Source organism: Dendrobium catenatum, unplaced genomic scaffold, assembly GCF_001605985.2.
Source record: "Dendrobium catenatum unplaced genomic scaffold, ASM160598v2 fragScaff_scaffold_1449, whole genome shotgun sequence".
NCBI classification, from domain to species: domain Eukaryota; kingdom Viridiplantae; phylum Streptophyta; class Magnoliopsida; order Asparagales; family Orchidaceae; genus Dendrobium; species Dendrobium catenatum.
The window spans coordinates 1,915,852-1,929,651 of NW_021319911.1; the positions used below are offsets into that span (position 1 = coordinate 1,915,852).

The window sequence follows — 13,800 nt, forward strand, 5'->3', positions numbered from 1 at the left end:
CGGGTCCCATCCCACCACGCGCAATAAAGGCGTGTATAGGCGGTTTTCCGGTCCGACGCGAACATCGAGGAAAGAGAGTGGGGGGGAATTTTTTTGTAAAAAGTTATTATAATTAATTAAGATAATTAATTATAAACAACTTTAATTAATTATAAATAATTAATGTTAATTAATCTTTGATAAAAAAATACTAATTAATCATAATTAATGAATATTAACTTTAATTAAAATTATTTATAATTAATTAAAATTCATTATAATTAATTTCTTAAAATTAACTATAATTAATTTCAATAATTATAAATAATTTAATAGTTTCAGTTAATTAAAATTAATTATAATCAATTAAAAAAAATTTTATTAAGACTAACTAAAATTAATTAATGATTATTATTAATTTTGATTAAAATTAATCAAAATTAATTTTAATCAAAATTACATAAATTATCTCTCCCTTTCCTTCTGCTGTTCAGCAGGTCTACGGGATTTGGCCGAGCGTGCATAAGGGAGAAAATTACCTTTCCAGCTAGCGGGCTCCTGTTGATGCTTCTGATCAAAATGTCGTGACTGCCGAACCGAGAGGCAGGGGTCTTCGAAGGAGCAAAGCCGGGGAGGAAGAGGCTAGGGCAGTCGGTTAGGTATGAGGTTCTCCTCTCTCTCTCTCTCTCTCTCTCTCTCGGCTAGAGGAAGTCGGAGAAGCAAGGATGTTGAGGTGGAGGCGATGGGAAGGTTCGGTCAGAGGCGTCGGCACAGTGACGGGAAAGGAGGGAGGAGGTCGGATAGAGGCAGAGAGTGTCGTGGGAGAGAGTTTCGGTCGAGTTCCTGGACTGGGTCGGAGAGCAGCGGCAAGAGGTATCGGGTAGAGCTTCTACGGCTTTGACGGGATCGGGAGGAGGAAGGGAGTTCGGGATTGAGGCGAGCTCGAAGGAGGCGAGTGTGGAAGAGAGGTATCGGGAGAGGGGTGAAGTCGCGTGTGTCCGAAGAAGCTGGGTGATCGGCTTCGTTTTATAGCCGCGAATGGGAGGCGATCGAAGCGGTTCGCAGGATTTGCGCCGGATTTGCGGAGAAGTGATGCGAACGGCGCCGATTTCAGATGGATTCGTGGATACGATGGTTTTACCGGTATTATTTACGGGATCTTTTTTTTTGTTTCTTCTGGATTTTATACAAAGGTCAACATAGATCTCGAGTATTTCCTATCAATCTTCGTAAAACAGTGAGAAATTCTTACAAAATCCAATGAAATCCAAGAAAAATAGTAGATTTTAATGCACGAAATCAACTAAGGGAAGAAAAACAAACAAGATACAATTGATCCTCAATTCGAGAGGATTGAGCTCTCCCAAATCTCTAGACACCGGTAGAGCCCAAAGAAAAGCTAAATCTAAGATATCTCAAATTTCAGGCCAATTTTTTTTATTTTTTTTTGAAAGATGCATATAGCATGGAATTATATAAAAAAAACTATTACAAACTAAAAGGCTTAGGCATTCCTTTGAAAAAGAAAGGAAGCCATTATTTGAATTATTTTAAGCATATAGAAGAAATTTAGAAAATAGGAAAATTCATAATGAAAGTAGGATCCTCTACTAGTCATTTTAAACCAATTGGGGTGGAGGGGATACCAAAGATTAAACAACCCATAAAGGTTGATAAGTATCTCAGAATTCCCAATTAGGTAAAAAATAAAAAATAGAGTGATACCTAGATTCCATTAATCTAAATCCCTTTTCCAAATTCCAACTATTGCTTAAAATAAAACTATAGAAAACAAGAAAACTAATTACCGAATAAAAAAGTAATTGCATCCCATAAACATCCACTACGAAGAAACCTTGAATCTTCACTTCTTCATCCATTCTATTTTTCACAATCTTCAACCTCTTTATCCAGTCCACTATCCAACCATGGATTCTTTTAAACAATTCAATGAGCATTTCTTGAAACACATGATGAAGTGTGTCTAACACTATCATCAATACTCATCTTCTTACCTCTTAGACTCCCTTTGATTGGACCAAACATATTACTATTTTTTTTGAAACTATTCTTCATACTCCCTTTCTTGGAAGGAATAAAAAATTTCCCCTCCTCTAATAGTTCTTCTTTACTCTTTACTTTGTTTCTCTTAGTCAAAGGAGTAACAGACGATTGTATTCCTTCCAGAATTTCTATCTCTTTCTTATGTTCTCTACATTTCAAACTTTCAGCTATACAAGGTTCCTCCATAGCAGAATTTCCATATACAGCATTCATTGACTCAAGAGCCTCCCATTTGTCTACAACATTTTGTTTTAACCTTGTATAACAAGTTTGAACACCTTCTACCATACCAGCATGCTCATTATTCTGATATAATTTCCCCTCTTCAAGCTGTTCCGGTTCAGACAATCCCGATTCTAAAATCTGCTTTTCTGTCACCGAGCAAAAAATTTTCTGGAACTACTATACTTTCTATGTCTGGCATTCCACAATCTTCACCATTTATTCTACCCATTTCTTCAGCAAAGACCTGGGACAACAAATTGAATTTGTTCCCAGTTATTATTTCACCCGGATCCAAACTTTCTTCCAGAATTTTCAATTCAGCTGAAATTTGAGGTTTTTTTCCTGAACCCGATATTTCCTTCTCCAATATAACTTCTGGATTGAAGCATACCTGCTGGTTAGCAAATTTGTGCTTGTGCCCATCAAATTTTTTTATCCTTATTCATCAGTTGTCCTGTAGCTTGGAAAGAATTATCTTTGCTTTGATGTTTCAAACCAACTTTCATCTGAAGTTGTCTCACCTTGGATGCATCTTTGTTAAACCTTTTATTCCATTTGGAATTAACATGGACCCAAGGTCCATAATTATCTATCATCTCCTTCTCTTGAGCCTTCTTAAGATTTCCTTTGCCTTGAATGAAAGAAGCATTCACACTATTCTTCTCTACTGCATTTGCCTTTTCACAATTGATTATTTCATGACCAATTGTACCACAATCATAACAAAACGAAGAGATTCTTTCATACTCTACTTTTTGAAAGAATCTCCCTCCCAATCCTTACACCCAAACACCCAAGGGAAGAGGTTTGTCTAGTTCCATACGAACACAAACTCTAGCAAACTCCCTTCTTCCCCAATGAAACATTTTCCCATCCAACATTAAAGGATCACCTACCATCGAAGCAATCATAGCAACATTTTTCTCATCCTAACAATGTAGAGGCAATTGTGGCATTCTAATCCATATCGGAGAGGTTAATCCTTTCGTAGAGCTCGGAGAAAACTCCATTGACCACCTTTCCATACCCATAATGTGATCATTTACAAACCAAGGCCCACCTGATAAAACTCCTTCCATAGCTTCTAGTGTTTTGAATGAGCACAAATACCAACCCATTCCTAAGGTTGTTAAATGAAATTGACCATAATAAGCCCATTGTCTTCTCAACTCCCAAGCCACTAAATGTGGCAAAATTTCCTTCCCAAAAATCTTAGCAACCAATGAATACTCTAATCTTTTAGCATTCAAAACTTCAGTGGCTTCATCTAACTTAACAACTTTTCCATCTTTAGAAAGTACCACCTCCTCTCTTTTGAAATTCAACTTGATATAAGATTTATTACTCCATGGATTACTCATCTTGTTCTTAATCTCAGTTTTTTCAGATAAATCTTCCATCCTCGGTTCAGCTATTCCTTCACTGCTATCCGCTTTATTATCCAATTGATCATTCCTCTTCATAATATTATTATGTAAATTTTTGTCAACTGAATTCAAAGAATTCACATTTATCTCGCTGTCATAAATAGGGATTGCATTTGAATTCCCAAATCTGTTTACAAATATTTTCATACCAGAAGATGAAGCCTCATGATCGAATGGAGAAAAGCCTTTAGGTTTCAAAAAAAGTGGAGTCTTTCATCCAGAATTTAAAACAACACTTTTACCTTTTCCTTCAATGTACCTTGTCTTCTCAAAATGGAAACCACCATTTTCGAATAAGACAAGTTCACCCTTTAATCTTCGTCTGCGATCGTCTTCTGCTTTACGAACAATTTTTGACAACTGCTGCTCTTGCTTCGTTATCTTCTTCAAGCCCATTCCGTCTTCATCGGTTACATTTCCAATCAAAGGCGGTGATGGCCGGCGGCCATCCACCACCATGTCCCACCACCTTCTCGAATCCAAGGCGGAAAAAACGGGATTGAAAAAAATTGAAAAAATTTGTACTCAGAAATTTCTCTCTCTAGTGCCAAAAAGCCACCTTGGGATAGATCTAATTTCAATTTCAGGCCAATTCAAGATGCCCTAACCCTAGGAAAACAAAGTATTTAATGCATACAAATCAAAAGAAAATCCCTAAACAGTCCCTACATTTAAATTTCCCTCTTTAATCCCCCAAAATTCTTTCCTATTTGGTTCCTGAAAGCTTGCGACCCGTGCGGCTGTAGCAGGAGGTGGAGAGCGCTCTCCTCGTTTGCGCCTGGGCCGATCTTGCGTGGACCGGCTGGACCGGTTCAATGGACCGGTCTAACAATACTCCCCTCTCAAATATCCACCTTGTCCTCAAGGTGGGAATATGCTCGTGTTCCCGTGGGGGTGGCCATCCTTGAGGTGGCTGAAAAACCTTATCAAATTACTGAATCAAGGGTTGTACTGAAAGAGAAACTTTCCCTCCCTCCTCCAATATGATCACATTCAATCTGTGTAGTCCCACCAGATAATCTTCTCCCACCTCTTGTATGTCCCTAACCATGTTCTTAAGTGATGTCATGACTTTCGATAACCCGGCATCTCCCCTTATAACCCCTCCCATCTACCATTAATTCCATTGTGAGTGCTCTACAATTGTCCTTGGTTTTCTCCAAGGTTTGCAACCATTTCATTCCCAGGATGACATCGGTACTTCCTAACTCTAGTGGGAGAAAATCCTCCCTTACCTGAATCCCCTGGATGGTCAACACCACTTCTCTACAGATCTCCTGGCCTTTCTCCACCTTCCCTGTACCCATCATCACCCCATAATAACCGGTGTCCACCAATTTCACTCTCAATTGGTTGACGACCTGAGTGAAAATGAAATTATGGGTAGGCCCAATCAAAACAACCACCTCCATGCCTGTTATTTCCCCCTTCACCTTCATCGTATGATTTGAAGTGAATCATACTACTAAATTTAGAGAGACCTCAGCTAGATCCAAATGCAACTTCTCCTCCATCTCTTCCTCTAACTCCCCCTCACCTCCCTCATTTTCCTCGTCATCACAAATAGTCAGAACCTGAAGAGTTCGGTCCTTGCACCGATGTCCTCGCATATACTTGTCCTCTGACCTAAAATTCAACCGCTTTTCCCTCCTCTCCTGCATCTCCTTCTCTGTTAGACTCTTGAAATTTTACCCACTCTCTCCTCCTACTGGCTTCTCCTTAGTGGTCTCATTAATGTTGCCTGATGCAGGCCCATTGGGTGCTAGAAGAGTGGTCGTCGTCCTGTAAGATCCTCCTGAGCTGTTGCTCCTGGCTCCCTTCTCTAGATTCTTCTGATTTTCCACCAGATGGGCCAACTTCATGGCCTCCCCCAATTCATGAGGCATCAGAACCTTCACTGCTGCTCGGATCTCTGCCTTCAACCCCTTCATGAAGTTTCCCTCCAATACCGTATCTGATAATCTATCCACCCTACTGGCTAGGTGCTCAAACTGCTCCCGGTAGTCTGCAAATGATCCCTCTTATGCCAAAGCAAAGAACCGCTCATAGAAATCTCCTTTCCGGTCAGCTTGGAAACGTTCTATTATGCAGTCCATGAATTCCCTCCAGTCCCTAGTAGGTCTCCTCTGGTCTCTCCATTGGTACCATGACAGTGCATTCCCCTCCAAACATATGCATGCTGCTGTCAGCTTCTCCTCCTCCGTTAGCCCATTAACGACAAAGTATCTCTCCACCTTGTAGATCCACCCATACGCATTCTCCCCCTCGAAGATAGGCATCTTCAAATTCCTCACCTTTCGATCTCCACCATTCCCCCATATTCCTCCATAGCTTCCTCTCTCTCAAGTGCTCGGCCAACCCCACGTCTCCCGGTCTTCCCTTGCCCCGCCATAGCCCAAACCCCCTTCGAATTCCCCTCTTCTTCCTTCAAAATCAGCACCTCGACAACCATAATGTCCCTCCCGGCATTCTCAATCAGCACCCCTTTGCTCCGTCCCTCCATATATGCCTTTCCCCATACCTACCTCATCTATCCTCCCTCTAGAAAGGCTCCATATAGGGTTTCCTTCTTTCTCCATCCACTATTTCCACCTCATCTTCCTCCCTACGAATTTCAGAATTCATGTTTTTTTCTTCCTCCCCTTTTTCCATGGAATCCGCCATTTGGTTGTAGATTTCCAACATTTTCTTCATCATGTCTCGGAGATCAGCTACTTGTTCTTCCATGGAGGAAATCCTTTCCTCCACCGTTGTCTTTATTTGGTTCATCTCTCCTTCAAGCCTTTCTTCTAGCGCATCAACTTTCTTGGCCGCCATCTCGATCCGAACTTTTGTAAATCCAAAAATTCCGGTTTTGGATTACAAAAATAGCAACTTCATCCCTTCCCGACCAAAAATCAGTCGCTGAAATTTGCCAAAATCAGCCAACAAACGGTCCCAAGACTTGCTCTGATACCAATTTGATATGAAACACTTGTAGATCTCGGGTATTTCCTATCAATCTTCGTAAAATAGCGAGAAATTCTTCCAAAATCCAATGAAATCCAAGAAAAATAGTAGATTTTATTGCACGAAATCAACTAATGAAAGAAAAACAAACAAGATACAATTGATTTCTCCCAAATCTCTATACGTCATTAGAACTTAAAGAAAACCTAAATCTAAGATATCTCAAATCTCAACCAAATTCAAGATGCCCCAATCGTAGGAAAACAAAGTATTTAATGCATACAAATCAAAAGGAAATCCCTAAATTGTCCCTACATTCAAATTTCCTCTTGAATCCCCCAAAATTCTTTCCTATTTGGCTCCCGAAAGCTTGCGATCCGTGCGGCTGTAGCAGGAGGCGGAGAGCGCTCGCCTCATTCGCACCTGAGCCGGTCCTGCGTGGGCCGGCTAGACCGGTCTAACAAAGTTCACAATGATTTGTGAAGAATAAGTTCAAAATCTTATACATCAATTGGTCGGAATGAATAGAAAATAATGATTCATGCGGTTGATCTCAAATTAATGTGATTAAGTTTGATGATGGTGTGATTTCATTATTTTTTCAACCTTTCTTTTAGAATATGCAATCACCCATTTTTCTTTTTAAACAGGTCGAATTGCACGCAAATGGAAATTCTGACCCATACAATAGAGAGAACAATCAGACCGTCCTAGATTATTTACATAAGTGGTGATGTGGAATATCAGACGGCTATCATGAGCCAGTAACAACCTACGAACGCCACTACCGTAGTTTGACGTTTTTTTCACTTTTCCTGCACTTTTCAGCTTTTCAGCCAGGCGCCAGCTAGTGGCCTGCCAGCTCAGCTCTTTTTCATTTGCTAGTATAAACGTCACTGTAGAAGGATGTATTGGGGAGAAAAACTAATATACTCAAATACTGATACTTCTCCTAAACCCCGAAATTTCCCTTCTTCTTCCTCTTGAACTATTCTTCTCCTCTCTGTTTTCTTGTTTCCCTTGTTTCTTTTGCAGGTTTCACGGTTCTCACACCATTTGGTATCAGAGCTCGGTTCCGAGCGCGATGGCGGAGGGAAGTAAACGTCCGGCGGTCGAGGAGGATCATAGCTTGGAAGCAATGTGGGTGACCCAAGCAAACATTGCTCGCCAGTTGGAGACGCTCACCACGGAATTTTTCCGATTCTTTGCGGAGATAAAAACAGAGATTCGATCCCTTAGGACGAATCGCACTTTACAGGCGGCGGGTAGACCAGTCCCGCGGGCAACCACACCGACACAGCGGCCGTTTCACGGTCGTCGAGCCCGCACCGCCAACCCAGTCTTTTCAGACTCAGATGATGACACAGAATGGCAGCAACCTTTCGAAGCATCCGAATCAGCGGATGAGGACAGGGCTAACTATTACGAACAACCCCGCAGGCATTTAATCCCACCGCGCCAACAGGGAGAATTTCGTATAAAGCTGGATATACCGTTCTTCGACGGGCGCCTGCACATTGAAGACTACCTGGATTGGGAGCGGTCTGTTGAAGCTTTCTTTGATTACATGGAGATCGCACCCGAGAAGCAGGTCAAATATGTGGCTTGTCGATTGAAAGGTGGAGCCGGAGCCTGGTGGATGCAACTGCTACAAGCTCGCCGGAGGGAAGGCAAAGGGAATGTCACCAGCTGGTACCGCATGAAGAGGTTGTTACGGGGACACTTCTTGCCCACTGACTTTGAGCAAATGCTTTATCTTCAATATCAGCATTGCGCACAGAACAATCGGTCTGTGAGCGAGTACACTGAAGAGTTTTACAGGCTAAGCGCTCGGAATAACCTGAGTGAATCTGAAGTTCAATTAGTCGCTCGATACATAGGGGGTCTCCGAGAATCTATCCAGGATAAACTGGAAATGAATTCCGTGTGGACTTTGTCTCAAGCCGTGAACTACGCTTTGAAGGCAGAGATGCAGATCAACCGGCATATCAAGAGCAGTAGTACCCGCCGATACAATCCCGAGCAGAGCAATGAGGGAAATATACCACACCATGTAAGCGGAATTAAACAAACAGCGCCTTCACCGAGCGGCGCTGGAATACTGGGTGCTTAACCAAAACCTCCATTGGCTACACGGCCTAGATTTCCTGCTAAGGATGTTAATCCGTATGTGAAGCCCGCCACTCTCAAATGCTACCGCTGCTTTCAACCTGGACATAAGTCCAATGATTGCCCCAATCAACAGCAAATTCAATTACTTGAAGGGGAAGCTAAGGATGACCATCATAGTGCTGAGAACATCAATGCACAGGAATTTGAAGACCTCCAGGCGGATGAAGGCGAACCCGTAGTGTGTGTGCTTCAAAATCTCTTGATAGCACCCCGCCAATCCAATAACTCGCAGCGTAACTCCATATTTCGTACCCGTTGCACAATCAGTGGGCAGGTGTGCGACGTTCTGATAGACAATGGCTGCACAGAGATTGTCATCTCGCGGTCGGTGGTGCAGAAATTACATCTTAAGACGACACACAACCCAAGTCCGTACAAAATCAGCTGGGTGAAAAAGGGAGTAGAAATTGCTGTAACTGAAATGTGCCGTGTGACATTCTCCATTGGAAAGAATTATGTGTGCGAGGTCCTCTGCGATGTGCTGGACATGGACATCTGCCACTTAATCCTTGGGAGACCATGGCAATTTGACGTAGGGGCTGTCTATGATGGGCGCGCGAACACCTATTCTTTTGAATGGAAGCAACGCAAGATTAGGCTACTTCCACTTGCGGCCGGCAACAGCGAGAAGGGTAATCCTGAAAATTCGGCAATGTACATTGTCTCGGGGCAGACTCTTATTGAGTCCTGGAAAGAATCCTCCCTAATGTGGGCACTCGTAGCTGTTTCAGCACACTCAGATGATCTGCGGCCAGAACTACCCGCAGCCGTTAGTGACATCCTGAATCAATACTGGGAGGTGTGGCAAGCGGAATTACCCAACGAATTGCCCCCACTGAGGACACTTCAGCATCAGATCGACCTCCATCCGGGGGCTAATTTGCCCAATCTACCTCACTATAAAATGAGTCCGCGGGAACACACTGCCTTGCAAAACATCATTGATGAGTTGCTCCAAAAACAACTCATCCAGCCCAGCCTGAGTCCGTGCGCCGTCCCCGCCCTACTCGTACCGAAGAAAGATGGCAGCTGGCGGATGTGCGTCGACAGTCGAGCCATCAACAAAATAACGGTCAAATACCGTTTTCCCGTGCCTCGCATAGAAGACATGCTCGATAAACTGGCTGGTGCCGTGCTGTTCTCCAAACTTGACCTCCGGAGCGGGTACCATCAGATACGAATAAGGCCCGGCGACGAGTGGAAAACAGCATTCAAAACCAGGGACGGCTTGTTTGAATGGCGGGTTATGCCATTTGGGCTATGCAATGCCCCTGCAACGTTCATGAGGCTCATGAACGAGATCCTAAAACCCTCCCTCGGAAAATACTGCGTCGTCTACTTCGACGACATACTTGTTTATAGCAAGTCGCTGGACGACCACCGCATACATCTCTCTAGTATTTTTAAAATTTTAAAGGAACATCAACTCTATATTAACTTTCCTAAATGCGAATTTGCCACAGGGAAAGTCCATTTTCTCGGATTCATTGTCTCCAATAAGGGCGTGCTAATGGATCCGCAGAAGGTCTTGGCCATTACCGAGTGGCCAACACCCCAAACGATTACAGAAGTTCGCAGCTTCATCGGCCTAGCCAACTTCTATCGACGCTTCATAAAGGGGTTCAGCATCATTGCCGCGCCGATTACAAATTGCCTTAAAGACAGAACTTTGCGGTGGACTCACGACCAAGAAAACATCTTCAACACCCTCAAAGCAGCTTTGACGTCTGCCCCGGTACTAGCCATTCCCGATTTTAACAAGCCGTTCCATGTTGATACAGACGCCTCTGCCATAGGGGTCGGTGCAGTCCTTTCACAAGAAGAGCGACCTATAGAGTTCTTCAGTGAGAAATTAAGCCCCGCACGCCAAAATTGGTCCGCTTACGAACAAGAATTGTACGCTGTTGTTCGTGCATTGAAACAGTGGGAACACTATCTCTTACATCAGGACTTTCTTTTGAGCAGCGACAATCACGCACTCCAGTTCATTAACAGTCAGAAGACTATGAACAAGATGCACGCGCGGTGGTTAACCTTCTTACAACGATTCAGTTTTGTGTTAAAGCACAAATCGGGGGCCAAAAATCGAGTTGCAGACGCTCTTAGTCGCCGCACGTTGCTCATCACCAAACTGCAGGTTGACGCTCCAGGACTAGAGGCATTACAGGAACTCTATTCGACTGATATCGACTTCTCTGAACCATGGAGTAAGTTGTCTGCTTCCCCACCAACACCTTTTCATGACTACTCCATTCGGCACAACTTTTTGTTCAAAGGTAATGTCCTCTGCATACCTTCTTCGTCGTGGCGTGAACACTTAATCAAGGAGCTGCACAGTGGAGGATTGGCAGCTCACCTGGGTAAAGCTAAAACGTTGGAGCAGCTACAAAGCCGTTTCTATTGGCCACATCTGAACATGGATGTCACTCGATTCGTCGAGCGGTGTCCAATCTGCCAAATCTATAAGGGAAATGCTCAGAATACGGGATTTTACACGCCATTACCAGTGCCGAACTCGATCTGGGAAGATCTAAGCATGGATTTCGTATTGGGTTTGCCACGAACGAAACATGGTGCCGATTCAATCATGGTCGTCGTCGACCGTTTCTCGAAAATGGCACACTTCTTGGCATGTAAGAAGACGTTTGATGCTCTCAACGTCGCCATCCTATTCTTTAAAGAAATCGTCCGGCTACATGGTCTTCCCCGCAGCATTACCTCCGATCGCGACGTCAAGTTTGTGAGCCATTTCTGGCGAGAACTCTGGAAGCGGCTGCGAACCGAGATCAAATTAAGCTCTGCGTACCACCCGCAAACAGATGGGCAGACTGAGGTCGTGAATCGCACATTGGGAAATATGTTGCGATGTCTTGCCTATGAACATCCCAAACAGTGGGATGACTATCTAGGACAAGCGGAATTTGCCTACAATGCAATGTCCAACCGATCTACCGGGCAATGCCCGTTCAGCATCGTCTACACGAAATGCCCGAATCATGTGGTAGACGTCGCCGTCTTACCACAATGTAAAAGCAAAATCGCTGCTAACACGACTGATGTGTATACCAAATTGCTGCGGGATGTCAAAGAGAAGCTGGAATCAGCAAATGAGAAGTATAAATAGCAAGCTTCATCGGCGGGAGCAAATTTTCCAGCCTGGCGACCTCGTCATGGTACGCCTCAGAAAAGAAAGGTTCCCTCCTGGAACGTACTCCAAGCTCAGCCCGAAAAAGATTGGACCAGTCCCGATACTTCGACGAATCAACAACAATGCCTATGTTGTTGATCTTCCACCCACATATCTCACGCCTTCAACTTTCAACGTTTCAGACATTTTTCCATATAAGGCTTTGGATACGGCGGAGGTCCAAATTCAATCCTCAGGCGAGGAATCTCCGGCAGCCGGGGAGACCTGATGTGGCATATCAGACGGCTATCATGAGCCAGTAACAACCTACGAACGCCACTACCGTAGTTTGACTTTTTTTCCACTTTTCCTGCACTTTTCAGCTTTTCAGCCAGGCGCCAGCTAGTGGCCTGCCAGCTCAGCTCTTTTTCATTTGCTAGTATAAACGTCACTGTAGAAGGATGTTTTGGAGAGAAAAACTAATATACTCAAATACTGATACTTCTCCTAAACCCCGAAATTTCCCTTCTTCTTCCTCTTGAACTATTCTTCTCCTCTCTGTTTTCTTGTTTCCCTTGTTTCTTTTGCAGGTTTCACGGTTCTCACACCAAGTGGCTGCCATAGACAACAAGAATGATCTCACTGGTCTATGCAGCATCAACCTAAAGAAGTCCACACCACCGATAGAACAAATAGAGAGCAATTGCTTCAATAGTGACCATTTTTGTTGAATATTAATAATTTTATATAAATTTTTGAGATTCAATCAGAGCATGCATAGATTAGGCAAAGAAGGCAACTATGCACAATTCCAATAGAAATATGGTTTGAAAACTTTTTTCCACCTCATAAATTTGCACACATTATGCTATCAAGATTAACCTTGGTTTATGAATGATTGCAATGCAGAACTTTATTTTGATGATATTTTGTGCCTTCTTTATTTTGCAGTCATGGATGAGAGTTTCTCAGCGATTTCACACGTTGAGCCAAGTTATTGTTGGTGCTTCTGTAGGATCTGCTTTCAGTCTCGTATGGTTCTGGATGTGGCATTCATTTGTTCTAAAAGCATTTGTCTCATCCATCTGGGTTAGGATATCTGTCATTCTAGGCTCAGTATCTTTCTGTCTGGCCTTCTTATTTTATGTAATTCAGAATTGGCTTCAGGATGAGTGATATCAACCCATGCCTTTGTGTACATTATACATGATTTTTTTTTTTTATATATATTTAGATTTTGATATTGTAATTTTTAAATGAATGATTCAAATTTAAAGCAAGTGGATGCATAAAAAAACTATTAAATTATTTTATTGTCAATTGAATATATTGAAAAGAAAATTATGATGTTAACCTGTACAGAGTTTTAAATGGAGCCAGATTAAGGCTTATGTAAAAGGAGCCAGCTAAGGATGATGCACTATAGGTTAAAGAATTATGAATTATATGTTAGAAGAGAAAGAGGTTCAGTTGATCATAAAATCTATGAAGGTGAATGCGTAGGGGACCTGTTCTTTGCCCAAGGAACGCCACTTTTTCGATTTAAACCCTAATACCTGACATCCTATTCTCTTGAAGCCTATAATAATCTTTAATTTTAAAAATCGGGAACGGACCGGCCGGTTCAATCGGTAAAAATCGGTGGTTCAACTGGTGAGAATCGGAATGGCCAGAAAGAATCAACTGGCTTCATAAAAAAAAAAAAATATTTTTGTTTAAATTAAAATTTAAACAATATATTTTAGTTTATTAAATTCTTTTAACATTTAAAAATATTTTTATTAAATATGATAATTAATTACATCATAATATATGCATATTATCTTACATAACGTGCTTCGTTAAAAGTGTGTACTT

The 13,800-nt window shown here is 42.4% G+C and overlaps 1 long non-coding RNA gene across 1 annotated transcript; it reads left to right on the top strand.

The window, feature by feature from the left end:
- Positions 1 to 1,495: 1,495 nt before the first annotated feature.
- Positions 1,496 to 13,219, top strand: LOC114580978. Its single transcript, XR_003702777.1, has 2 exons — positions 1,496 to 7,408; positions 12,895 to 13,219. It is a non-coding gene; the product is annotated as an uncharacterized LOC114580978 (long non-coding RNA).
- Positions 13,220 to 13,800: the final 581 nt, after the last annotated feature.